At 40.8% G+C, this 26,101-nt stretch overlaps 1 protein-coding gene and 1 pseudogene across 5 annotated transcripts in view; one reads left to right on the plus strand and one right to left on the minus strand.

Moving 5' to 3' along the window:
* The window catches only part of GCNT2 (glucosaminyl (N-acetyl) transferase 2 (I blood group)), an 89,004-nt gene that overhangs the window by 51,944 nt on the left and 10,959 nt on the right, over positions 1-26,101 (plus strand). The window lies entirely within an intron of this gene.
* Positions 16,786-26,079, minus strand: LOC307102684 (kelch-like protein 5; annotated as a pseudogene). Its single transcript has 3 exons — positions 25,979-26,079; positions 17,671-18,071; positions 16,786-17,459 (listed from the first exon to the last, which is right to left on the minus strand). The product of its transcript is annotated as a kelch-like protein 5 (transcript).

Consider the following 26,101-nt stretch of genomic DNA (forward strand, 5'->3'; position numbering starts at 1 on the left):
TCACAGTGGCTCCTCATTACCTTGAGTCAGGTTGAGCTCTTCTTAATGTGGCATGACCTCTGCAACCGGACCCCTCCCATTCCCCACCCCTCTCTCTACCCTCATTGCTTTTTACTTGATGCCTCATACTTTATGTTCCAACTTCGTGGTTCTACATACTTTTGCAATTTTCACCTGAGTTTTTGGGGTGGCTCTTTATGATGTCCTCTTCGGGATACCCTTCCCACCATCTCTAACTCCCATCCACACTTTATAGCCCGCCCTGATGTCACCTCCTCCGGAAGCCATCTCTGATCACCTACCTCACAGATGGTTGGGATTCCAACTCTGGGCTCTCTTATACCCAGTGCCACAGCTGCCAGCATTGAATTATAATAACCTGCTAAGTGAATAATCTCCTCTGCCCACCTCTTTAGTGTTTGGCTTTCTTAAGGGTAAGAGATGTGACATCCCGCCCTGGCCGGTTTGACTCAGTGGATAGAGCATTGGCCTGTGGACTGAAGGGCTCCATTCTGGTCAAGGACACGTGCCAGGGTTGCGGGCTCGATCCCTAGTAGGGGGTGTGCAGAAGGCAGCCGTTCAATGATTCTCTCTCATCATTGATGTTTCTAGCTCTCCCTCTCCCTCTCTGAAGTCAATAAAAGAATATTTTTAAAATAAATAAATAAAATAGGAGTCAGGAAAAAAAAAAAAAGTGACATCCCCATCACCTTGCCACAGTACCACCTATCACTGTGCCTGATTTGAGGGCATGCAGAGTGCCGGATGGTGGTGGGTTGGTCTGGGGAGTGGCTGGATAGCTATGAGAAGATCGGAGGGATGGATAAAAGTGTCCTGTACCTGGGTGGGTGCAATTTCTTATAGAAAGGATTAGAGAAACAGTGAATAAGATACTGCTTGAAGGTATAATTCCATTATAGCTAGGCCAACAAATAATATTGGCAAAGGGAAAGATATAAAAAAAAAAACACAAAAAACTTGTAGAAATAGTAAGCTCTAGAGTTCTAGTTGGAAAGTTAATAGGGCTGTCTTTCCTTAGAAAATCTGGTTCCCAGCTAGCCAACCCGGGCCATCATGCAGGCAAATCTGATGCCAAGAGAAAACACTGGCATTCTATGTGGACGCCCCCAGTTTTCGCCTTACTTGCACCTGGTTTGAGTTTCTCCCACAACTTGGCACCCTTCCAGCCCTGCTGTTAGGACCATTCCTGGCCTACTCCCTGTCTATGCAGTGGGCTTCTGCTGCCTTAATTTGATCTAGGCTGCTCCTCAGCTACTGGCTTACAAAGAAACAGGAGTATATGGAAATGAAAGGTTAGGACAATATAGCAATAATAGAAAGTAACTTAAAACCCTTCAGGCGTAGCTCTCAGCAAACATAAACATAGGTATGAGTTCTCTGCAGAAAGGTTACTAGGGCTTTAAATCTGGGTGTGGCTGGACCAGTCTCAGTTTTGTGGGTTTTTTTTTAATCCTCACCCAAGTATATGTTTTTATTGATTTTAGAAGGCGATGAAGGGAGAGAGAAACATTGATTCAAGAGAGAAATATTGCCTCCTGTTCACACTCTATCCAGGCTTCAAACCTGCAACGTGAGCGTATGCCCTGACCGGAAATCGAACCCAGGACCTTTCAGTGTACAGGATGACACTCCAACCAACTGAGTCACACCAGCCAGGGTCCCAGTGTTTTTTAAAGTACAGTCATTAACTACTGGGATATGTTTCTGAAAAATGTGTCATTAGGTGATTTCCTAGTTTTGTGAATACCATTGAGTGTACTTACACAAACCTAGATGGTATGGCCTACTACACACCTTGGCTCTGAGGTATAGCCGGCTACTCCTAGGTTACAAGCCTGTACAACATGTTAATGTACTGAATACCATAGGCAATTGTAACACAATGGTATTTTGTATTTAAACATACCTGAACAGAAAAGATACAGTAAGAATATGGTACAAAGATAAATAGTGGGTCACCTGTATGGGGCATTTACCATGAATGGAGCTGGCAGGACTGGAAGTTGCTCTGGGTGAGTGAGTGAGTGAGTGAGTGAGTGAGTGAGTGAGAGTGGTGGGTGAGTGAACGGGAAGGCCTAGGACATTACCGGGCACTACTGCAGACTTCATAAACACTGCGCTCTTAGGCTACACTAAGTTTATAAAAAAAATATTTTTATTCTTCAGTAATAAATTAGCCTTAGTTTACTGTAAGTTATTTATTTTATAAACTTCAAAAATTTTATTTTTTACTCTTTTGTAATAACATTTATTTAAAATACAGACATATTGTATAGATGTATAAAAGTAATTTCTTTCTATATATCCTTATTCTATAAGCTCCTTCCTATTTTTAAATTTAAAATTTTTTTTTAAACTTTTTAAACTTTTTTGTCAAAAACTAAGACACAAACACACAGGTTAGCCTAGGCCCGCACAGGGCCAGGATCATCAGCATCCCTGTCTCCCACCTCCACATCCTGTCCCAGAGGAAGGTGTTCAGGGCAGCACCACACATGGAGCTGTCATCTATGACAGCAGCGCCTTCCTCTGGAGCTCCCCCTGAAGGACCTGCCTGAGGCTCTTCTTGAGGAGGTGTCACTCTTTTCAGAAATGTGTCCGTGGTTCGCTTGGTGTGCTTCTTTTTGTCATCATGGATTCGCTTGTAAACAGATGATGCACCATGAACATTCCTCTCTATTAATAAGAAGCTTTCTGTGTTGTCTGTGTTTTCAAACATTTTACAGAGCTTCCTGAGGTCTGCAAAGCTTCTGCTAAATCCTTCTCTGTGCATTTTCTTGGAGGTCCTTTTTCTTCCGCAGTTTCCTTTGTTACCGCCTCCTGTTCCAGTCCCAACAACTTACTCATTAGTCAATTCCTCAGGAACCATCCAGGAGCCCCCCAAGAACATCCCCATACACACCAGGTTAGAGAGGTTTGCCCTCTCAACCACAGCCTTCTTGATGTTTGCAACCTTTGCAGTAGACGTCAGAACGATGTCACTAGGCATCGTTGACCGGAACATCGTTTTGGGGCACATGACTGCATGCATTGTGTTCTCCGTACATCGGCCCAAATTTAGAATTCAGTTTGTAAAACCACAAAGGATGCATTTAATCATACCGATTATACTTAGAATGATAAACATTGGGGGATTGTAGAATCAGGTCGTAATGAATGTCATTAGAACATTCAGGTCTACAATAAAGCTATTTTGTGTGTGTGTGTGTGTGTGTGTGTGTGTGTGTGTGGCCATATGACAATCCACACTGATACTTACATTGTCAGCGAGGAAATAAATTCTGGTTGAAATAAAAATTATAGAAGGTTCTATCTATTTAACAGAGGTTTTAAAACAACATCATTTTTGTGTAGCCAGATAATATTAAATACACATAATAAATTTGGACATGATTTTCAAAATATGGTATCAGTGATCTGGGCCTGTGTGACTTGTTTTTCCTTGTTGGTAAAGGGCTCTAGGCTCTCCTAGGGCCAGTAATTTGAGGAAGATCTATAATGTACAATTTGTCCTGGCTCTTGAGTACCTAGACTGATAAGTCGGCATCATAAAATGCTGAGCTCTTTCTTGGCAGAGAATCCTTAAACAGATTGCGGGGTATAAACATAATTAAACTACTGAAGCTATAGGCATTTGCGGGATCATCTGTGATGCCTCTAGCCATTGGCTGTGCTGTACAATATTTGGATCATCTTCACTGAGGAATCTGTGCCCAAACATTCCCCGCCCCCCCCCCAACCCCCCAGCTTTGTTAAAGGAAATAAGCAGGAAACACTGCTCTTAACTAGCTTTTAATTCCTAATCTCTAGAACAACATTATGCAAGATTTTAAAAAATAGACTAAAGTGCACTAAGAACACATACCATTGTGACTGGTAAACATCCACTAAGCTGAATTTAGGTAAATTTAATTCTAATGGAAGGGATTGGTGTAGTTACCACTTCAGAACCGGCAAGACCATTTCTCTAAATTTCATTCAACCTCCCATCATTCTCTACCAATTGCATAAGACAAATCTTTTCTAGAAGTCGCAGTTGTTTTTTAACAAAAACATAAATTGCATTTCAATGACTTTTTTAAAAATTATTTTTTTAAAATCGATTTGAGAGAGAGGAAGGGAGAGAGAAACATCGATTTGTTGTTCCATTTATTTATGCATTCGTTGGTTGATTCTTTTATGTGCCCTGACCAAGGATCAAACCCACAGCCTTGGCATATTGGGACGATGCTCTAACCAACTGAGTTATTCAGCCAGGGCTCAATGACTCTTAAAACAACAACAAAAAACAAGACAAGATATTAATTGTATATTGAAGCCCTAATAGATTTATAATTAATGTCTCCTAAATAATCTCTTTAACATAAATATCCCTACTCTTGTTTCTCTAAACCACAGCAATAGTGTCTCCATCCCTCCCACTTTGAGTCCACATGCTACTAGGGAAAGGGACTAGACAAGCATATTTTTTAAGTCCTGGCTCCCATTTTTCTCTATGTGATACTGGCTTTAGTCTACTGCACCTCAGTTTACCCATCTGTGATGATGGGAATAATAAATAGTACTTAGTTCCCAGAGAACTTATGAGTATCAAATATGATCATGTATATAGTGTGGTAGTTCTCACAGACAGAGCAAGCCTCAGAATCTGCCTTAGGGCCTATGAAAACCCAGATTGCTGGGCCCCGAACGCAGTATCTGAATCAGCAGGTCTGGAGCAAGCCTAGGATCTGTATTTCTAACAAGTTCCCAGGCGACACTGATCATCTGTTTAGGAAGCACATTGAGAACTGCTGACATAGACCATCTTCTACTGAGACTGACATGTTTATAAATTTGCAGCAAATGTTGGTTCTGTTCCTTTCCATCAAGGACTCTGCTTGACTGAGAAAAGAGGCAGTCGCCGAATAAATGAAAGTGCGTTTGTATAAGGAAAAGCTTTCTGGTGTTGGTGGCATAAAGTGGATATTATGAAAGTGGTACACAAATGACTGATGCTTCAAAGTACTCGTCTTGAGGGAACATCGTGGGCTCTGGAATGAGACAAACCTGATGATGAATTTCAGCTTTGCCCTCATTAGCTTTGTGACTTTGGGTACCCCTGAACCTCAGACTCCTCATCTGTAGAGTCACAGTAATGATGGCTACTTAGTAAGGTTTTTTGAGAATTAAATGAAGAAAAAAAAGGTTATAAAGTGAGAGGTTAAGTGTCTATCCACTTATTATTGTGAATATTATTAAGAAAACCAACCTAGTATTCCTAAGTTAGTAAGATCCTCAGGTGTTTAATCAAATTATTTTAAATCTCTTTTCACTATAAAAAGATGTCTACATTATGGCTTCCATATAAAACTAGATGTAGATATACCCAAACAGGAGTAGGGGGAAATAGAAGAAAATTTAAGCAGTTTAACGTGTTGGGATGGGTACTTACATATTCTTCATCATTTTGATTTCCCTTAATGTTATTGGTATAATACTTGAAATTACTAAAAAACCTCACTTAGTCGTTATAAGAATACTGTGGAGTATGTATTCTATTAGAAGAGTGCGTCCTTAAAAATGCAAAGGACATCAATAGTGTTTTAAGATCACATCACGTGAAAGAAACAGGAATTGAGATGGTTTTATTTTCTTAAACCCTAGCATGTAATAGAAAGGACTTAAGATGTCTGTTCAGAACATAAAGGCTTTTGCTGGCCCAGCCACATCCTTCCCATTTCAGGTGTTCAACTTCCTCAGTGTTAAAACCAATGTTGTGCCTCCTAGCTACTGACAGAGATCATTTTAAAGCCTGTATTACGAAATTTACAAAACACAACAGCACTGAGAATAGTGTAATCTCTTGTGTTCATCAGCCAGTTTCAACAACCAGCAACATTGCAAGAAAACTTAAAATGTATAGTAAACCATTGAGCTGACTTTAGTTTTCAGAAATGAGTAGCTTCCTCTTTTCAGAGGAAATGCAAACGTCTACTATTCCAGACTAAGACTTTCTACATACCCTGTAATAATTAATGACTTCCTGACAAGTGAAGGTCTCTCTACCCCACTTAAACTTCTAGGATGGTTTTCTTTTCCCTTTTTTTCTCTTCTAATGGACAAAGCTGAATCTATAAGCACATGCTCTTTAGGCATTAGAAGCAAAAGTCAGAACTCTGCCTGCTAGGATTTCCATTCCTTCGGCCTTCCTCTTCCTGTATGGAGAATGGGAGCAGTGTGTCACTAAGTGCCGGGGCTGACCAGCCCCTGAGCCATGGGTGAATGGATTACTCTGACACAACGTTTGCTGGGAAAGCGAGGCTAAGGGATGGCCTGGCCAAGGGGATCAGGCAGCCTCGATGGCCTGCCTCGTTAGCCTTTTATGTAACTGCAGTTTGAGATAAAGTTTATCTTTAGATACAATCAGGAGGGTGAGTAATCTTGGGAGGACACATGTGTTTACATCACCCTCTAGGCAAGGGATTAGGCATAGGATTCCAGTAAACACTGGCGGGGGGGGGGGGGGGGGGGGGGGGGGGGGGGGGGGGGGGGGGGGCGGGGGGGCGTGTCAGAGGTCTGCAAATGCACAGACTTATTTGGAAAGGTCAAGGAATAATTAGGGGTGCCACCTTCGACACTCCCCTAAGTCTCCCCTAAGTCGGAATTCCGATAAACAGGGCAGGCAGCCTTCCACACACTTCCCTTTTCTCAGAACGTCCTCCTTACAGACTTTCCAATCAAGTCTCCCCACCAACTAAGAGCACTGAATTAAATTAATGAGATAAACTGTTCCATGTGCAGTATTTAGAGGTACCTTTTTAAATCTCTTCTTGCTACTGAATATTCTGCTTCCTCTATTAAAAAAAAAAAAAGGACCAGTTGGCAGTCTTACTATTTTATGAGTCCCCTCTGAGTTTGACTTTGTAATTGACATGAAAATATTTTGCCTTCTAAAAGGGGACATATGTAATACTTTCAACAATAAAGATTAAAAAAAAAAGATATTTTGCCTTCAGCCAAATCTTAATGTATTTTCCATTACCACATGTTCTCCTAGAGCCTTCTTTGTTGGGTCCAATTATCTTGTTAATTTTTCACTTATGTAATTTAATCTGAGATGCCCTGGGCATCAAGCTCTGGAGCTCTGCACGAGGTTTCTCTGGTCTTTCAGGGCGTATGGGAGAATATGGACTTGGGCATCCCAGCCTTGACACTGAACAGCTCGTCTGACACTGGATAAATTACTTTAACCAAGCAACCTCAGTTAATTTCAGTTTTAGGACACAAGATAAAGTATGGAAGGTATTTAAGAATTTATGAAAACATAAGAGTTGTATATTAGGCAATTTTTATTCATCTTCATCCCCAAAACTATATATCCCGAGAACAATATGTCTCATAGCAGTGACTATGACTTGCTCATATTCCTTTTCAAAGATGTTTGTAGAAGGGCCAGAAGGGTCTCTAGGTGGCTCTAAGGATGTGAGTTTCAGATGATCCCAAAAGGCTTTCAAGGATTGAAACAGTAGTTTATGGACTTTGACATTTTAAACGCTTTATAACGCACAGTAGAATGTTAAGCAAACAGGTAGTAAGTATTGCCAGCCCTGTGTAATTATTTTATTTTCCTTTTTATAAGTGTGTAAACTCCAGCCACTGGATCATGTAAAAAGGGCCACTGACCTAGATATGCACACTACGAAATTATTTCCTAGGTCCTGGCCCTGTTTTTAACTAGCTGTTTGACCTTGGGTAGTCACTTAACCCTCTCTGGATCTTAGTTCCCTCTGTAAAATGAGGACTTTTGGCTTTAAAAGCAGTATTTTGCTTTAACTCTGGAGCATGCAATGGAAGGAGCAAAAATTTTAGAGACAGACAGACTTAGGTTTCATCTACCTGCTGTGTGATCTTGAGCAATTACCTTCTCCTACATGGGCTTCAGTTTTACTCATCTATAAAGTGGAGACAATATCAACTTCAGGAGATTGTGACAAGACAATGGAGGTATATCTCACAACTCAGCTATTGTGAATTCTATTACCATCTCCATCCCTCCCCCTCTCCCTCTCTATGGTGTATTAGTGCCATCACTTTCCTATTTATATTGCACCGTGACTAGTAAAATTAATAGAACAGTGGACTCTGGGCAATGACTTTCTTTCTTTGTCAAGGTTACTATGTCCATGTCTGGATGCCAGCTGCCACTGCTGCCATGACTTAGAACTCAGACCAGTCTCCACAGGCAGTGTGTGGAGGTGATTTTTGTGCTCAAAAGTTCTGATCAAATGAGTAAATTGGGTACTGGCTACTTATACACTATCCCCACTAGTCTGCTTGTCAAATGTAGCACATTAGCTCTCATTTCTAGAGAGTATTTTCTGGGTGTGCCCATAAGTGTTGAGCTAGACTAAGGCTAATGTAGCATATCCACTGTGGGTGAGGGACAAGGGCCCCTGGAGCCAGACCAGTTGGCTTCACATCTTTTCAGGTTCCAAGTGTATATGATTTGAAGCAAATTACATATGTAATCTCTCTGAATTTCAGTTTCGGCATTTGTAAAATGGGGATGGTAATAGTACCTACAGTTGTAACCCAGTTATGTGTATTAAAATATATCAAGTGCCTAAATTGGTGCATGGTGCTTAGTAAATACCAATAACTGTTAGTTGTTTCTATTCCTCCAGTTGCCTTCAACAGGGGCTGGAGAAATGCAAACTCCCAAGATGCAGAGGCTTCTGAGATTACTACAAAGGATCTGGAAGATTTTCTAAAACTCAGACAAAGTCAGCTTGAATTCCTCCCTACTCCCAACTTATGATACTACTGGGCTTATCTTGCTGGGAAAATGAGAGGATCAGAGCCACTAAACATGTGACATTGGTTAGTGAGGTAGATTGTCCCATGTGCACGAACCCATGGACTTAAATAGTAAGTAGGAAACACAGATGGCCAACAACAATCTTATGTCAATATTGATATCTTGCCTCTTGAGAATACCTACAATGTCCAAGTAACCTGAATCTCCTCTCTGTCCCAGGTTAAAAAAAAAAAAAAAGCAAGAGTTGTTTCTACTAGAATTAGGAGGTACCTGAACCAGGTTGGAACAGAGTGTCTCAGCAAGGGGTGTCTTGCCCTAATCAGCACCCATCCGTTGTGTCCCAATAGGGACATACATAGTAGGGGGTGTGCCAAATGAAAGAGACATGGCCTCATTTACCGTCAGAGTCCTCCAGTGGAACCATGGAATGGAGAATTATTGTAGAATGAAGAGTGTGGGTCCCCCTCCCTCTGCTCAAATCATGGCGTCTTCTAGCTTATGATCTTGGAGAGTCCCTTCAACTCTTCAAACTTAGTTTCGTCTGCCAAGGATTGATAGTCCCTTGGGGGGAGGAGGGTAAGGAGACACGTGTTGTGAGAAATGAATGAACTAGTCTATAATAATAAAAGCGTAATATGCTAATTAGACCAGACGTCCTTCTAGATGAAAGCACAGGTCCCGGGTGCCAGAGGGAAGCCAGTGCCGGCAGCTGGGGGGAAGGAAGGCCTACTCTTGCACGAATTTCCTGCATCAGGCCTCTAGTAACTCTATAACTAGTAACTTAGAACTCTGGAACCATAACTTTGAAGCCTGTGGCACCATTTCAAACACACAGAAGGTGCCCACTGAATGCGGAATGGTTTTTGGTGGTGTTGTTTTTTTTTAAGTGGAAGATATTGGAAGGATTAGAAACTTGAAATGGCTACTTCAAGAATCACAAAATGATTTTGTGAAGTGAAATGGGCAATTACATACTGAACTTGGAAGGGATATTGTCATCTTTTAAGAATAGATGAACCAAGCCTATGAAGGTGAAGAGATTTGTTCGGGTTGATGATTTAGCAGCTGAACTGGGTCACAAAATGGGACTTCTATGTCCTAATACAACAGTCTTATTTTAGTGCTTCTTACAATTTCTCTCTAAAATACCCTAGATTGGAACCAAAGGGCAGTAACAGCATTTTGGTCTATACATTGCCTAATACGGAAAAACGGTTTTAATAACAGGATTCTATAAAAAGTGTTCAGAATTCACTTTTAAAAGATAGTGAATTTTAATATTTCTCAAATGAAAAATTTTATGTATAGGTCTAAGATAAAATAGAATTAAAATTTATGCATTTATTATGAAGGTGATCCATTCTGTTACATACTGTTAAATTTGAAGCAGCGTCCCATTTTATTTTTAAATTTATTTGGCCTAAAATTTATTCTCTTTGGTGTTTTGACAATTGCATAGAGTCATGCATGTACCACCGCAACCAAGAACAACTCCATCTCCTCCAAAAATTCTCTCGCGCTGCCCCAGTCCAAACCCTTGGCAAATCCTGACCTGTTCTCCATTCCTATGGTTTTTCATTTTCTAGAATGTCACAACATGGGTTCATAGAATATGTAGCCTTTGGGGCTGGAAAAGCAGTTTTCTATTCTGCCTTTTTTTAAATGAATTCATTTGTGTTTTCCAAGGTGTATATAATGGTTTCATACAGATGCTCTGGCAGCTTTCATATTTGTTGAGTATTGGTTCTATTTGACTCACTTTTCTTTTCACATCTTATTTATTTGTTATTCTCCATAATTAAAAAGTAATTTGGATCTATTATTATTTAAAAGAAAAAATAGGGTTGCCCTGGCCAGTGGCTCAGTAATTAGAACATCAGCCCACATGTGTCTCTCTCACATCGATGTTTCTTTCTTTCTCTCCCTTCCTTCCTCCATTCCTCCCTCCCTCACTCCCTCCCTCCCTTCCACTCTCTCTAAAAAATCAATGGAAAAAGCATCCTCAGGTGAGGACTAACAATAAATAAATAAATATTTTTAAAAGGTAGGGTTATTTTTTAGTAATACTCATCTGGGGTAATAAACTAAAAGTCAATGTAGCATATAATTATATCATAATTAAGCTTGAATCTGGTATGCTTTTGTTACCTTGGATTTGAGAGTATTCATGATTCAGAATAAATAGTTGGAACATCATGAACTTAATTGGAAGAATAAGAATAACCAAAACTGTGTTCCGCTTTTATTCCAGAAACCCATGTGACCAACACAAAACTTTCCATAGTGAGCCCTTTCAATCAGTCAGGTCATGTGAGAGTTTCAAAATGAGCACACCACAACTCTCCCATGTGATTTCTTACCAGAAGTCCTACAGAGAGGCTCTGTCTGGATTTGTAGATGGCTCAAAGTTTTACCTTTTTCTATAAATTGAACATATTAGTCATTGTTCTGGATCGAAAGATGCCCTTAATTCAGAATTTCTGAAATATTGAAATACCTATTGCACAAATGAAAACACCAGTATCAAGTGCTTAAAAGTCAAGCCTTCAAAGCCAGAAAGCTGGATACTCAAAAGCGACACTGCAATCCCTAACGTGACCTGAGCAAGGGAATGGGGGCAGGGCAAGGTACTGAAGAGGCCAACGTTTTTTGAAGTCTCGTGTTTTATTTTATAAATTTATGTAAATATCACTGTCCTGTGAACTCTATAAACTTAAACTTTTTATTGAAATATAATGTATCCAGAAAACTACACGTATCAGAATTGAGATCACTGAATTTTCAACTGATCCTCACGTGAGTAACCAGCACAAGAAGCCATGTTACCACTAGTACTCCAGGAGCCCGTGCTCCCTCCCAGTTACTTCCAAAATGACAACCATCCCACCCCATAAACTAGTGGTTGCCTCTTTTTGTGTTGTTATGTAACTTAAAATTTTTATTTTTTTATTTTTCAGTTACAGTTGACATAACTTATGAAGTGATTACCCCAATAAGTCTTGCACCCACCTGACACCACATATATTTATTAAAATATTAGAGGCCCGGTGCACAAATTTGTGCACATTGAAAGGAAATTAATTAGAAGAAATATTTTAATATCGCTATTTGCCCTTTCTCTATAATAGAATTCACGATTGGCAATGACAGATCAAAACACACGCATGCGATTGGCCTCAGTGAGAGCTTTATATAAATAGATAAACTTGCTTAATTAGACCTGCTTTCTGATTTAGCTAAACTTTTTCCAGCCCAGTGAAGCACCCCAACTTCTCTTTCAGGTAATTGTCAGCAACACAGCAGTAAATATCAACACGAAGCAGATTATTATTATAGATCATGCAGGGAGAACAAAGGGTAAAATATTTAACTGCAGCAGTGTTTGACTATATTCTGCACAGTGAGAAAACCTGAAGTCATTTTCAAGTTCCACCATTTCTTACTTCTTTTCAGTCAGGTCAAGTTTCTAAACTTTCTAAATCTCCATTTTCCAGCTAATGAAAATAGGATTCTACCGAGTCTCCTATCTACCTACTCCAGGACTTCTGAGAGGGTCAAATGAGATGAGGCACTTCACAGACATTTGGTTAAACTGTAAAATGTTTGCACCTGACTATAAAGCAAGTCGTGTTCCTGGGCTGAAGGAACTGCAAGGAGGCTAGTCGCTAGGGAAAGAAAGCCAGGCATTGCTATGTGATGTCATTACCCTCGCTCACAGCCACCGGTTCTGGGCTGGGCTGGGCTGGGCTGTGGGCCACATTTTGCGCCATGGGGTCTCGGCAGCGTTGGCTGCGATTTGGTGGGGTGTCGCTCCGGGGTGGTGGCGGGGCCTGTGTCCCACTTAGGGGAAACCAAGTGTTGCTTTGTCGGCGCCAGATTTGCGGTGCCTTTTCTCTGTAAATGGCCAGTGCACGTCACGGCAGTTCCTGCATTGACTGTCTGTTCCCTGGTGGTCAGTGCATGTCATAGCGACTGGTCAGACAGTCAGACACTTAGCATATTAGCCTTTTATATATATAGATCATTAATTATATTCCCTATTGATTACATTCCCATGACTGTTATGTAACTGCCAGTTTGTACTTGTTAATCCCTTCATCTTTTTCACTCAGTTGCCCAACTCCCCTCCCCTTGGGCAACCATCAGTTTGTTTTCTATCTGTGGGGTTGTCTATTTTGTTTGTTTGTTTATTTTGTTTTTTAGATTCCACATATAAATGAAATCCTATGGCATTTATCTTTCTCTGTTTGACTTATTTCACTTAGCATAATACACTCTAGGCCCATCCATGTTGTCATGAATGGCAAGATTTCATTCATTTTTATGGCTGAGTAATATTCCATTTTATATATGTACCACTTCTTCATCCAGTTGCCTATCAATTGCAAATAATGCTGCAATGAACATAAGGGTGCATATATCTTTTCAAATTGGTGCTTTCGTTTTCTTTCGAAAAATACCCAGAGCAGAATTGCTGAGTCCTATGATAGTTTTATTTTAAAAATGTTTTAGGGACCTCGGTACTGTAGTGGCTGCACCAATTTGCAATCCCACCAACAGTACATAAAGGTTCTCTTTCCCCACATCCTTGCCAACACTTGTTTGTTGATTTATCGATGATAGCCAATCTCACAGGTATGTGATTTTAATTTGCATGTCCCTGATGATTAAGAATATTGAGCATCTTTTCATATGTCTATTGGCCATGTGTATAGCCTCTTTGGAGAAGTATTTATCCAGGTCCTCTACCCATTTTTTAAATTGGATTGTTTGTGTGTTTGTGTGTTAAGTTGTATGAATTCCTTATATATTTTGGATATCAATCCTTTATCAGATGCATAATTGGTGAATATATTCTTTCGTTCAGTAGGTTGTCTCTTCAGTTTGTTGATGGTTTTCATTAGGTAACTTCATTAGGGTAGCCCAGTGATTTTCATCCAAATGTTCAGGTTAAATAGATGTTTCAGGAAGAAATGCTAGGCCTACCTTATGGCTTCCTATGTTTCTAAAAAAAAAACCCTGTAAATTTCATGGGGTCAGGGATAGCAGGGCTGGGAGGGGAAGGGACATGCACATGTTGCAGGCACCGCACAAGGCTCTTTCTCCCATGTGTCTTCTCTTTTTAAAGTTTATTTAGACGTTTCTCGTATCTGCAGAAGAGGAGTGTAAACAGAACCATGTCTGCCGTCCTGTATAAAAGATTGGGCTTGCTATAAATAGGCACTTAGTTCCCAGAGTCAGCAATCTATATATACCCCAGTACATGAAGCAACAAATGGAATTTACCACTGACCTTCAGCTCCTTTGGACCTGTTTTGGGTTGTAAATAGGAGTTAAAATTAGATGAATCTTAAGCAAACATGATTTTTATTTGGCTGCTTTTACATAAAATTGGACAAAATGTTTTACAACTTGCAACTGACTTCTGATTTATATCCAACTGGGTGTAGCCTGGTGCCTTGTTTTGAAGATGAAGACGGTGCTGTGTGCAGGGCAAGATGAAAATTTGTATAATGGACTCATGAAGGCCCTTTCTCCAGACAATAGATAAAGCAGTACAGGGCATGCTATGTTCTATAGATGCCAATAGAAAAGGACCCGGCCACGAAATCCCTTCCTGTGTAGTAAAGTGAGAAGGCAAATCAATACTGTAAATACTGTTATTTGAAACAGTTACATCAAATTTAGGAAATGCCACTTGAAATGTAAATACCTATTTCAAACTGTGAAAAAACACATCTGAACAGGTAGATCACAGAAAACTTACTACTTGATGTTCATGTGCTGCAAATAACAGAATCTCTCGAGTTTCTATCATCTAAGGAAACAGTTTTTGAATCAATAAACCCATCAAAGTGGTAAACGTGTTCATAAGCATTGCCCAAACTCAAATAAGTTAAGGAAACCCAACCCATATATATCATTGGTAAAGGCCACTTGTGAAAGATTATTTGCAATCTACATTTAATATAGGTTAGTCAACTATCAATAGCTATGTTATAGTTCGAAGGTAACACAGAAGTATTTATTTATACAAAAAGATGCTTTGCGAAATAATGTTTTCGTAATGATTGTTACTTGTAGGTATAAGATTTTGTAGTGTTTGGCCTTTCTTTAACTTTCAGTTTTGTCCTTTGTACTTTAATGCATTATTTGATTCCATTGTAATTTCAGTGTTCAGTTTTTCAAAGATTATAAGAATAATATTTTTAAGAGGAAAGATATAAAGATTCACAAGGTCAATGTGCTAAGATGCTTAACACTAGCTAATTTGGGGGAGTTGGGAAATAAACAATTGTTTCTTCTTTGACCTTTTGTACTTTTAAAATCTCCAAAGCTTAAAAATAACATTGCTTTATTTGGTGAAAAATAAAACCTCTCCTTACTGAGGCACAGTACAGGGTGTTTTAGAAACTAAAAAGCATTATCCCTATGAAGGGATGTTCAATAAAATATTCTGCAAAGAACAGGTGTTCTCAATCCTGGGTACACATTACCATTGTGTAGGGCATTTTAAATATATATATATATATTTTATTGATTTCAGAGAGGAAGGGAGAGGGAGAGACAGAAACATCAATGATGAGAGAGAATCATTGATTGGCTGCCTCCTGCACACTCCCCACTGCGGGTCGAACCCACAACCTGGGCATGTGCCCTGACTGGGAATTGGACCTGGTTCAATAGGTTGACATTTAACCAGTAAGCCACACCGGCTGGGCTGTGTAGGGCATTTTTAAAAATACCAGTGCTTGGGCCTCACCACTGACCCATTAATTCAGAAAATCAGGCAGATGAGGCACAGTCATTGGTACTTTATTTTAAAGTTCCATAGATGATTCTGCGGTGTAGCCAGAGTGGGGAACACTAATGTAGATAACTGGTTGAGTTAAAGATAAAAACTGAAGAATGGAATTATCTTACTGGCCCTTATTCACTCCCTAACATTTGCATCCTAAAAAAAAAAAAAAAAAAAAAATCAGTTAAGGATTTGCTGGGAGGAAAAGAACTTGCAAAACTTAGTGACTTAAAGAAAGTTTTTCCCGATTCTGTGAGTTCTCTGACCAGGGCCAGCTCCACTAGGGCGGGATGGGCAGTTGCCAGACCCAGGCCTCTCCTCAATGGTCCCTGGTTTCCTAGTGGGCTCACCAGGGCTGCTGCACTTGGCAGCCTCAGGGGAGGGCAAGCCCTAATCACTGAGGATCAAAACTTCTTACTGAGCTGAGACAAGAACTTCCATTTTACCACCAATTACATAAAGCTTTCCAGTTAGTACTGCAACACCTACTCTGCTCCTGCGGGTTGACACAGTGGCAACAAAATTCCACTGTCAGGCCTGAGGGTCCCATTTTCCCACTGTATCCAAGTAGCTTCAGCCACTGTGCCCTCTGACTGCATACATGGGACCTTCCAACATTGCCAATATTGTTCTGGGGTTGTAGCCTTCTACAGTATTCCAAGTCTTCAGTGCTTCTCCTCCTCCAACCACATACAGCTAGTTTGTCATCTAACACTGCAACACTGGACCATGGCCTCCTCCCACTCATATTCACCACAGGGCTCCACATATTTGTACGGAGGTCATACTTTTCAATGCTTGTTGCTTCTTTTGTTAAATCCATTCCTCCAATGAAAAATAATGTACCAACAGTTGACTTCCTAGGTTTTATCTGAGGACTTTGTAACATGGGTCATCTCTCTGATAATAAATGATACTCTGACATTCTATACTGATACAGGATTTTCTGGACTGGAACATGCGGTGTTCCCCTGGGCAGGATGGTTCCCAGGCTCTTTGTCCGTTGGAGTAAAAAAATGAATCCACGGACCGAAGATGGTACAGCAAAGGTGGAAATTTATTGAAAAACAAGTACAGACTCCCACGTGGGGATGGGGAAAGAGTCCCACTGAGTTCCTTTTTCCCTGGTTTATAAAGGCTGCAGTTTTTGTGCCTCGATATCCCCTCTGATTGGCCGCTATTCCCCTTTGATTTGGTCACTATAGCAACTTCTGAGCTCAAAGGTCAAAACCTCGCAAGGGACATGTGGGGCCCTCCTCCCTCAGAGTTCTCTGATTCCCTCTGGGCTTTCTTCCTCCTTCTTTATTTTGTAAATATAGACTTTTTGCTACTCCCAGTTTCCTTATCTTACGGAAATGTAACTTCTCCCAGTCTGTAGCCCTGTGTTTTTTCCATGGACCTCTTTAATTTTTAAAAATCTCCTAAACCTGCCTATACCCCCCTAAAATTCCTATTTCAATATCACCCCCAAAAAGTTCATTATTTCCCATGTCTGCCAGGAACTGTGGCCCGAAAAGAGGTAGCCTAATATAAGCCAAAAGTTTACTGAGATCTTTCTGACTCTGTTGCAAATCATGACGGCTGCAAGTTAGAAGTGCATCCAATATTCTCTCCTCATGTCATCACTGGCCAAGAGCTTTGCAATCTCACTAGCTGGTAATAATACAAATTCCTGGTTTCGAGTTACTCCATCCATGAAATGTACCATAGTATAAATTGTGAGCCACTTTATGCAAAGCTGTACAACCTCGGGAATCAGCAAAAGAACGGATTCCAAGACAGTTGGATGGGTGAAGCTGTTTCATTAAAAACTTACAGCATGGCCCGGCTGGTGTGGCTCTGTGGTTGAACGTGAACCCAGGAGGTCACCGTTCCATTCTGTTCGGGGCACATGCCAGGGTTGCCGGCTCAATCCCCAGTCGGGGGCGTGCAGGAAGCAGCCAAAAGATGATTGTCCCTCGTCATTGATGTTTCTATTTCTCTATCCCTCTCCCTTCCTCTCTGAAATCAATAAAAACATTTAAAAAGAAAACTTACAGCATGCTTCCACAATCTGTGAAACTGAAGACAAACTACAAATAGCAGGCACTAAATATTATCCTTTTGTAATTCAAGGCGGCCTGCATATGCATACTGAATCAGGGACCATAGTGACTTCTGTTCTACACCTTCCATTTTTATTTCTTCTGGTCTTGCTTCCCTGACATCATTAGTAAACATGGCAGCAAAGCAATCTGAGCAGAGGAGAGCACCCATCTATGAGCTGGAATTCTGCCATCACCAGCAACTAGAATTACATCACATAACTGTTTATGTCTCAAATATATTTCCATCTTTCTAAAGGTTTGCTCAGCATGATTAAGGGTTTGGGAAACTTCATCTGATGAACGTGGCTGCATAGTCCGGCAGGATGTTAATGGCTGATTGCTATTGGAAGTCCACGTTGGGCTCCTGAAGCGGTGTGGGGGGGGGGGAGGCGCGGTGCGGGGGGTGGGGGGCGGGGTCACGGCGGGGTGGGGCAGGGCTCCGGGGAGAAGGAGGAGGGCGGCGAGGGCCGGCGGGCGGAGGAGAGGGATGCTCCACCCCTCAGGCGCCCCCAACCCCTTCCTGGCAGCCTCACCCCCTCGCCCCCGCGGGCCTGGGAGGGCTACTATCCCTCCGTCTGACAGCATCTGGCCCGGGACTCTTCCGGCAACTCCGAGGGGGCGGGGCGTGGGGCACTTCATGAGTTGCAGCCCGCCCCGCCCATCCTGCCAGACTCCGCCCCTCCCGCCAGACTCCGCCTTCCCTCCCGCCAGGCCCCGCCCCTCCTCTCAGGGCCGCTTGCCCTGGGAGATGGCCACCCTCTCCCGCAGTCAGTCGTCCCCCGCCTCCCCGAGGGCTGGCCAGGTGCTGGGGAAGTGAAGAGAAAGAGCAGGAGGGGTGGGGCGTTGGCTGAGGTCTATTTTCTTTTTCTTAATTGAGTTATAATTGACATATTATATTACTTTTAGGTATGCAACATAATGATTGGATACTTGTATATATCGTAAAATGATCACTACAGTAAGTCTAGTTAACATCCGTCACCACATATGGCTACAAACTTCTTTTTCTTGTGATGAGAAATTTTAAGATTTGCTCTTGGCAACGTTCAAATATACAATACAGTATTAACTATAGTCACCATGCTGTAAACATTACATCCCCAGGATTTATTTTGAGCTTGTTTTCTTGTATTAGACGTTTGCATAAGCCAAAGTATGGGGAACCAGGTGAAAATGAAAGACCTGTTAAGTAATTCCCAAAAGGGTGACAAGAGACTTTGGTGTGTGTGGACAGTGATGAAATATGAGGCCTGAAAGTGTTGCAAACTACAGGTCTACAGGGCCAGGCAGACAGCAGGAGTGAGTGAGGCATGATGGGAACCCCGGTGCAGGAGAGCCCCTGTCTGCCTATAGCCCCGGCGAATTGTTGTCTAGGGACCCAGCGATCCAGACTTTCATGAGAAATCTGTTTTCTTCAGTGTTCCACTCCCCTGCCTATGGTGGTCAAGCCAAACACACCCATCAGGTGCGGTTTATGGGCTGTCTGCAGTCTGGAACAAGATTGCAAAATATCCTCATGTGCATGGTCACAATTTGGGGATCTTCCAGGTCGGAATGTGGTCTATAGCAGCAAACTGAGGGACCCAGCCAGGGTTATGGTTGTGGGGAGGTGGCTGGGGCTTGATTAGTGACAATCTAAAACAAAAGAGAAAAAATGCCAGTTTAGCTTTTTAAAAAATAATAATTTTATTGATTTCAGAGAGGGAGAGGGAAAGAGGTAGAAAATCAATGATGAGAATCATTGATCTGCTGCCTTCTGCACACCCCCTACTGAGCATTGAGTCTGCAGGCCGGGTGTGTGCCCTGACTGGGAGTGGGGGGGGGGGGGGGGGGCGGGGATCGAACCATGACTTCCTGGTTCATAGGTCCACATGCAACCACTAAGCCATGTCAGCTCGGCTAGCTTTTTTTTTTTTTTTTTTTTTTTGGAAGGAGATAAACGTTAAACTGTGTCCTAAAATGAGAATGGGGGTGAGGAGTCAAATCCTAGTAAGAGGTGGAATGGACATCAGCAGGAAAGGTCTAGGATGACACAAGTCTGAATTTGCTTTCATGTCATAGGGTGAGTGGTTGCTGGGTATCTTCAAATGGCTTGAAGAAATAGACACGGTGCATGATTCAAAGTAATCCCATATCCCCACATAGAAGAGCAACAGGGTTAACACTGGCTATAGGAAGAGCCATCTGGTGTGTTGCCAAAGAAATGGGCAGTCTGGATTCAGAGCCTGCTTGGTAGGCAGGTGAGAGTCGGTGAGAGATGTAGAGCACCTGAGCTAGGGCAGTGCCCGCAGAGGGAGGCAGCGCTGCCAGAGGCAGGGAAGGCTTGAACTGAGCTGCCAGTCAACTGGAAATCAGTTGAAGCTCAGCAGGAAATCGGTTGGATGTTAACTGGACCTACTGTGGTGATCATTTCACTATATATACAAATATCAAGTTATGTTCTTCACCTCAAACTAATGTTAAATGGCAATTATACCTCAATTTTTAAAAAAAGAAAACAAAAGGAACTCTGGGTCTAGGACCCAGTAGTTTTTATTTTAACAAGCCCTCCAGGAAGTTTTGATAAATTCTGAAGTTTGAAAACATTACTTGACAATCTTTTCCTCCCTCCATCCCTCCCTCCCTCCCTCCCTCCCTCCCTTCCTCCCTTCCTTCCTTCCTTCCTTCCTTCCTTCTCTTCATTCCTTTCTTCTATTCAATAGTTTACAGAGTATTTGCTAGTTATTTGGCCACTTGTCTGAGGATGGCTCTGTCCATATATCAAAGGCAGTGTTCTGGCATTTGCTTAGACACTATGGTATTCCTGGCACTGATTAAAGAATGTTGTGAGAGGACTTCCCTCCTGTTCATGCCAGAAGTCAGTCTTGCCTGACAGTCTGCCACTCTCAGTGAATGAATGGTTTGCTGACCAAACAGTGGGCAGACACTATATGTGAGATTTTTTTCTCCCAGGTGCTCTTATTAACCTTCAAATAAAAGGCCCACTCCTTTTGGTTGAAAGGCTACTTGAACTCAAGACTTTCATGAAACAACATGATCATAATGAATTTGTTAATTGTTTCATACTTTACTCACAAAACTTCACACTCTCAGAAAAACGGGGTAACCTAAGGAAGGTTCCAGAGAAACTAATGGCCATTTTTGGCTGCTTGGGATGTGTGATGCCTAAGAGAGGGCCCCTCCCTGAAACAGAACTAGTGGGAGGGAGTGTGAAAAATAACAACACAGACTAGTGCATGTAAATATAACCCAAATGCTCTTCATTTTAATATTTCTTTTCCACATTGAATTAGCATGATTTCGCACTGAAGACAAGCAAACCAGTTTAAAGGAAACTTATTTTGCTTTGACATTTTAAAAACAAATGTACAACATGTACTCACGCAGGTGAAACTCTTCTAAAGAACATACAGAGGGAAAATGCTGAAAGACAAATTATTTATCCAAGGTTATTCTCAGAGAGCTGGAGCTCAGGAACGTGCATTGTGCCACTAGAAACAACACTTTTTGGAAGGGAAATAGTTCTTAAAGGTGACTACTTTTATTCTTTTCATTCCTTGTTAGCATATTTTTGATGCAGCCCACTGGATGGGATGGGTCAGATTTGGGGCTCCCCTCTCACATGCTAGAACCATTTCCGCCTCCATACAGTCCCTTATAGTGTTGCTTCTGGGCAACACTGTCAGCTAATCACATGCTACCCGTCATTCAAGACTCACCTCACATTCTACCCGTCTGCCTTTTGATGAGAGGTTTCTAAAGCCTTGTTAAAATAAAGGTGCTTTGCACAGAGTTTCTGATTCAGTCTGGAATGGGGGCTCAAGAAATGGATTTCTATGTTTCACCAGTTTGGACTGAAGTTTTAAAAAGTTATTTTATAAAGCTATATGATTTTTGTTTTGTTTTTAAAAAGCCAGGGAAGGCTTGAAGAACTGCCATTAGATTGGAAATCAGTTGGGGGCTCCTGTAGGCACAGAATTACAGCAGTCAGATCTGGAAGGATTAATTAGATTTGGATCAATTGTGAACGTGAAGGATTATGAAGAACGTCATGGTTTAGTGGAGGAAGGAAGGGAAGGAAGGAAGGGAAAGTTGTCAGGCTAGAAGTCTGGAAGTAGTGAAACTGAAGACATCCACTGCCTCAGAAAAATTTGCCATAATTTAAGGGGTGTTTGAGAGTTAAAGATGATAAACAGCCACAAAAGAAACGTAGGCAGAGGGCCAATGGACAAGGTCAGGATTGTAATGAAACCTGAACTGCTCTGGAACAAGAACTGCCCACTTTTCCAAATGCTCCACTAATCTTTCCTGTTCACACCAGCACTGTCCAGGCAAGACTCCTTTAAAAAAAATTATCTTTATTGTTGAAAATATTACAGATGTCCCCTTTGCAGGAAAGACCCTTGAGTAGAGGTGCCTGGGCTGCTAGTGAAGATATCGGTACATATAACCCGTTGGATACACTAAGCTAATAGCTCTAAGAACATCCCATTCAGGGCTTTCCCCCCAGCATCTACTCTAGAACATGGGAGGCATGTAAGAAATCACTGAGGGAGGTGGGGGAGGTAGAAAAGGGTGAAGGGAGGATAAATGGTGATGGAAGGAGACTTGACTTGGGATGCTGAACACACAATACAATATAAAGGTGATGCGTTAGAGAATTGTACTCCTGAAACATAATCTTATTAACCAATGTCACCCCAATAAATTCAATAAAAATAAAATATGTAGGGCAAAATAAAACAACCCATAGAATAAGTGAGCAAATTATCTTGAAACAAAACTAACAAGTTATTTAACAGGTCCACACTCCTGAGCAACTCATTTATATTTCCTAAGCTCTAGTTCACACAGCTTAGCATTAAGGGGAAAAGATTAAAATATTAAAACATATTAAAATTTCTAAAATCCCTTTGAGTTGAAAACTCTGGACTTTTCTTCCTTCTCCCATTCCATCTTTTCCTTTTACAACCATTTGTGGGCAATTATCAAGGTGAATGCAGGGTTGTCATTTTAAGGATGTTATGCCATTTATTATCTCAGGGACTGCAGAACTCTAGAAAATACCCACATTAAATAAAAACGCCATCTCTTGCTTCATGTGTTAATAACCCCATGTGATTCATGAACCATTGGTAGGTGAAAACAATACTGTATCTTTTTATTTTTTAAATTAACTTTTTTTTTAAAAAAATTGATTTTAGACAGAGAAAGGGAGAGAGAGGGAAACATCATTGTGAGAGAGAAACATCTATCAGCTGCCTCCTGTATGTGCCCCAACCCAGGATCAAACCCAAAACCCCGGTATGTGCCTTGACCGGAAATAGAACCTGCAACCCTTTGGCACATGGGACGACACTCCAGCCAACTGAGCCACACCAGCCAGGGCTCTTCTTACGTTTAAAAATTACCCCAGTTAACAATGAGAAAAAGAGGCTATGTTATTTAACACTGCCTTTCTGTTATTACCTAATTTTCCATTTTTTTATTGTGAAAGCCAATTAACAATGAACATTGTGTTGTATTATTCTTAGAATATTTACAAGCAGTTGCTAAATCAGTGAAGCAATTAACACTCAGATGTATATAAAAAAAACTTTTAAAAATAAAAAAGCAATACAATAACATTAAAGAAACTTTTAGAAACTTAAAACATTTTTCATTTCACATGCAAATGTTTATACATGGTTTTATTAATAATGTAAGATTTCATGTTGTCAACCAGGGCTGATTTTGCCCCCACCCCCAGGCACATTTGGCAACATCTGGAAACGTTTTTGATGGTCACAACTGGGGATGAGATGGGGGAGGGGAGGGACTGATACTGGCATCTAATGGTAAAGACCCAGGATGCTGCCACTAAACATCCTACGATACACAGGGCAACCCCACAGCAAAGAAATCGTCCGCAAAAAATTATCCAGCCCAAATGTCAGTAATGTCGAGGTTGAGAAACCTGCTTTAGATTATAGTAAAAAAGCTGTCTTCTATAGCAACATGTCCACGTGATTTTAATAGAGGAATTATGTTTTCAACCATTTATTGGGTAGTATGTATGCCAGGCTCTATGCTAAGCACAACACATACATTATCTTATTTAACACTAACCAAAACCTGTGAGGTTTTGAAGGTTAGTAGATGATGTTTCAAAGAAATTACATGACTGTTCGGGGTCACACAGCCAGTAAGAGCAGATGGGGATTTAAAATGCCTACTGTCTGACTTCAAAGCCTGTGCTGTTAGTGAGTATGTGTAAATAATGTCATAATGAACATGGTCATATACAGATTTTCACACTTTAAGAATTATTTCCTAGCTTATTTTGAAACTTGTTTTAAAGGGCCAAAGGAAATTGGCAATTATGCTGGTCTTTCCTACATTGTTTTCAAATTGATTTTCCAGAGTTGTACCAATTTACAGCACCACCATTAAATGTGAGAAAATCCTTTCAGTAAACTGACATCAGAATTGACTTTTGACATTTAAAAACAAAATTCTTTGTTTATTTAATAAGTTAGAAAGTATATATCTGACCTTAAATAATAAGCAATTGCTGGAATTTGTCTCCCCAAATGAGGGCCACACTGTGAGAACAATAAGAAGAAAGTCAAGCCAATGTAAATAAAGCTTGTATTTCAAAGAATCATCTTCATTTATTCAACAAGTGCAATTATTTGACTAATAAAGGCTTAGTCCCAAGAAAAACATTGCTGACTACTCTGTAAACTTTATTTCACATCTTTTGTTTAAATAAGCCTATGAAGAGCAAATGAGAGAATTGAATTTAATAGTTTGAAATGTTTTCTCTGATAATATTGGTGTCTTCTTTTTGCCGCACCCCAGAAAGAATGAAAAATAGATCTTTCCTGTGAATTGAGGGTAGACTATTACCCATATACCCCATAACTATCCTCCTAGAAGCCTGATAATGACAAAGCAGTAGGAAGAAAGATCGATTAATAAATAGCATTTTTCTTTCAGTGTGTGTGACGATGCTCCAACCAACTGAGCCACACCGGCAGGGCTAAATAGCATTTTTCTTGAATATTCAACACGTATAAGCAGAGTTTTCAAGTTTGACAGCAAGAAAGGAAGAATCTTGAGGTGTACCCCTAAAGACTCATGCTATATATATATATATATATATATATATATATATATATATATATATATATATATATATGTGAAAGCCGTGCCGAATTTAATTTTAGTTAGGAAACCTTGGTACAATTCTTGACTTAGTTCATCATATAATTATTATGTGACATCAGGGTAAAAGAACAGAGGTTTTTTTGTTCTGAAAATGCAGATGTTTTTGTTAATGTTATTAAAGAGGAAATATTTTTATGTGCCTATCCAATTAAACTTCTTGAAAAGTATTAGTTGTGTCTATTTTTCTCATTAAAAAAATATTCTGCCCAGCCAGTGTGGCTCAGTGGTTGAGCGTCGACCTATGAACAAGGAGGTCATGGTTTGCAGTTCGATTCCTGGTCAGGGCACATGCCTGGGTTGTGAGCTCGACCCCAGTGTGGGGCGTGCAGGAGGGAGTTGATCAATGATTCCCTCTCATCATTGATGTATCTATCTCTCTATCCCTTCCTCTCTGAAATCCAGACAAATATTTTTTTAAAAAATTCATCGTCTTGGGTAACTTTTTCTCATTAGTATGTATTTAGTTTTCTATTTGCCACCATAACAATTACCACAAGTTTAGCAGCTTAATGGACATAGATGCATGGTCTTACAGTTCTGCAGGTCAGAAGTCTGACACAGGTCTCACCAAGCTAAAATCAAGGCATGGATGGGCTATTTCTCTCAGTGGGGGCTGGGCAGCATCTGTTACCTGCCTTCCAGCTTCTAGAGACCACCTGCATCCCTTCGCCCCTTCCTCCACTTCAAATGGCAGAGACTTGGGGTCCTCACATCACACCAGGCCAATCAACACTCTGCTTCCCACTTTCATTGTTAAAAGACCCTTGTGATTACATGGGGTCCACCTGGATAATTCAGGATACTCTCCCTATTTCCCAGTTTAAGGTCAGCTGATTAGCAGCCTTAATTACCATTTGCCATAAAACATAGCATATTCTCAAATTCCAGGGATTAGGCTATGGACTTCCTTGAGTATATGCTTGGGCCGGGGGGGCGGGGGGGGGGGGAAGAGGAGGGCGCATTATTCTGCCTACCACAGTATATCTTATCAGTATTTAAGGTCTGTAAGAAAGGACTATTGCAATTTGAATACAGATAACATTTGCTTAGTGCCATTACATCAAAATGGTGTTCAGATTGAATTTCTCACTGGTGAAAATTGCTGCAGTTCTTCTGAAGTGAAATATTCCTCGGCTAGTTGCATTTACATTGATTCCCATATACTCCTTTTCCAGTAATGGA

The sequence above is a fragment of the Cnephaeus nilssonii genome, assembly GCF_951640355.1.
Source record: "Cnephaeus nilssonii genome assembly, chromosome: 7".
Classification (NCBI taxonomy): domain Eukaryota; kingdom Metazoa; phylum Chordata; class Mammalia; order Chiroptera; family Vespertilionidae; genus Cnephaeus; species Cnephaeus nilssonii.